Consider the following 3,074-nt stretch of genomic DNA (forward strand, 5'->3'; position numbering starts at 1 on the left):
TGATACAATAGTGAATAATTGTTATCAGGACTGCTTGTGAGGATTGTAAATGTAAAGGTAGACGTTTTATAGCAAGAAGGGGAGGTATTAACTTTTCAGTCTAGGAGCGGAGGTCCCTGGGACCATCAAGGGAGAAGAGCAGAGAGCGGGACCCTACCCAGAGAAGCGGTGATGCCTGAGATGAAGGCAGAGACAATGACATGGAGAGATGGAGCAGCTGGGAACTTTAGACCCAGAGAGGGAGATGGGCTGTGTGCTGATGACCGGGGGCAGGCTTGTAGTGTATACCCTTTGGTTGGTTGATGGTGCATGGAGGGGATTATAACCATGGCAATGAAAGGATATAGGACAATAAGATGAATGAATGTACAACTAATGTTCTCCCATGTAAACTATTACATAATTGAAAATAAATATTTTTTTAAATTATAGAAAGGAAATTTCTCCACATAGTATTTGTTGATGGTAAGTGTCATTGAGCTGGTTGCAACTCATAGTGACCCTATATAGGGAGTGGTTGGTAAATTTGAACCGCCAATCTTGTAGTTTAAACCTACCTTGCTATCAAGTGCTTATCCTAGAGCACTACACCCACACTCCCAACTCGGTTCATATATATATTGAGCTCTGATAGTGTAGTGGTTATGAGTCAGGCTGCTAACCTCAAGATCAGTATTTCTAAACCACCAGCTGTTCTTTTCTGCCTGAGAAAGAAGAGGTTTCTGCTCCCATACAGATCTACAGCCTTGGAAACCCTATAAAGTGTCGATATGAGTCAGAACTGACTCCATGGCCCACAACCACAATATATATACTGAAAACATTTCCCATGGGAACAGTAACCAGACAAAAATGCCCTTTATCACCATTCCTGTTCAATATTGCGCTAGAAGTCATAATTAGAACTATAAAAAAGAAATGGAAATTAAAGGCATCCAATTGGCAAAGAAGAGGTATAACTCTCTCTAATTGCAGATGTTATGATTTTTTTTTTAATGCTTTATTGTGAATTAATGTGGTTGTTTACATGGGAGGACATCAGCTTCACATTGATCCCTCTGTATATCATTTCCTTGCCATGTTTACAATCCCTTCCATACATCATCTATCAACCAAAGGGTATACCCGCAAGCCTGCCCCCAGCCATCTGTACACAGCCTCTCTCCCTCTCTGGGTCCAAAGTCCGCCGCCATTCCATCTCCCCACGTCATTGTCTTTGGCTCCATCCCTGTCATCTCTGCTTCTCTGGGTAAGGTTCCATTCTCTGCTCTTCTCCCTTGATGGTCCCAGGGAACTCTGCTCCTAGACTACAATGTTAATCACTCCCCTCCCTTTACCACAAAACATCTACCTTTACATTCCCAGCCCTTACAATCAGTACTGATAATAATTATTTGCTACTGTGTTGCAAGAGACCTATCTGCATCTCCTTTCATCAGCCCCGACTAGGCAGAATGGATACTACTCAATGGAGATTCTACCTTGCTCCAAGCACTCTGGATCTAGGTTCCCTCTTGAAAACTTGTAAGCCAGTCACTTCTTGACTCTGTAGCTCCCCTGCCCCCCACCTCCCATTCTAGGTAGCCAATGTCCAAATTGCCAATCCCTGTTCTCTCTCTGTGTGGAGGAGGTGGGAATGATCCTCACTGTGAAGATTTGTTCCCTCTTTTGAGCTACTGATTCAATAGGTGTAGGTTAAGTTCATCAAATTGTATCAGATTATTCTTTTTTCCCTCTTCTTTCTTCTTCTGGTTGAGCTATGATCATCCAGCCATTGAAGACAGGTCAAGTGGGTATTATCTGCAAGTGTGAGTGTACTTATGCATGTGCCCTCTCATCTTATCAGCTCAATGCTTCGCTCTCCACTCTAGTCCTCTGTGGCTATGTCACTGACTCTTGGGCCAATAGTCCCCTAGACTTGCCACACTGCTGGCCAACCAGGTCTCCAGACAGATTCACAGGAATCTATTGAGCATTGTAGGGCTTAGCTCACAGCTTCATTGTTGCTTTTCCCTCACTTTCCTTTATTGGTGACGAACGTTGTCACCAATCATAGCATGTATTCCCATTTTGTCTTAGTCTTAGGAGGGGGTTTGCCCAGAAGGGGACCCGACAACTTGCCTTGATGTATCCTGAGAGAGTCACTTGTTTGTTCTTGTACTAATCAGTTGGCCTGCCTATATTGTTTTGTATTTTACCTGACAGTCTTTCTTTCAGGAAATATCTTCTGTTCTTCTGGTCACTCCAGGCTGGTCTGCTTGTCCTTTCAAGTGGAAATTTCCCCTCATAAGATTCTGGATGTTGTTCAGGATTCCATCTATGGTCTTGTGTAATGCAGAGGCTCCACAGGAAGGCTCCTTCACTGGGCACATTGTAGCCCCATTTTAGGTATTCTAATCAGTTATAGGCAGAAGATGGAGGGACTTACAAGCTTTCTGTGGTGGTATTTCTAGCTATTCCTTTCTCTCCCCCTCCAGTGTCTGTTTTAAAGTGGTATGCCAGGGAAACCAAGATTCAAAAGACAGCCAAACATCTTAACATTATTTTCCCCCTTTTCCCCATTCAAAAAATGTCTCAATCTCTGTATCCCAGAACCATGTTGTTCCAAGGTTGTGCATATATCATTATTTGCCTCTGTCCCATTTCAACTTCACATTCATCCTATTGTATTTTATTTCATTGCAATGATTAAAATTCCCTCTGTGCATAATCAAATAACCAAAGGATACATTCCACAGGCCTGGCCCCCCTGGCTATCAGGAAACAGCTCCTCTCCTTCCCTGAGTCCCGTGTTCCCAGCCACTCCATCTGTCCATGCCATAATAGCCCCCCCCGCCCCCATTTTGGGTCTGGGCAGTTTTCAGCCACACACCCAAGGTATTCCAGTTAGTTACAGGCTGGAAACGGGCTTACATGTTTTCTGTTGTGATGTTTCTTGCTACCTGCCCCCCAAGTGTCTGTTTCACAATGGTAGGCAAGGGAGACCAGGATTCCAAAGACAGCCAAGCATCCTAACATTATTACCCTCTTTTCTCCTTTCAAGCCATGCCTCAATTCCTGTATCCTGAAGCTCT

Source organism: Chrysochloris asiatica, unplaced genomic scaffold (assembly GCF_000296735.1).
Source record: "Chrysochloris asiatica unplaced genomic scaffold, ChrAsi1.0 scaffold00600, whole genome shotgun sequence".
NCBI lineage: Eukaryota > Metazoa > Chordata > Mammalia > Afrosoricida > Chrysochloridae > Chrysochloris > Chrysochloris asiatica.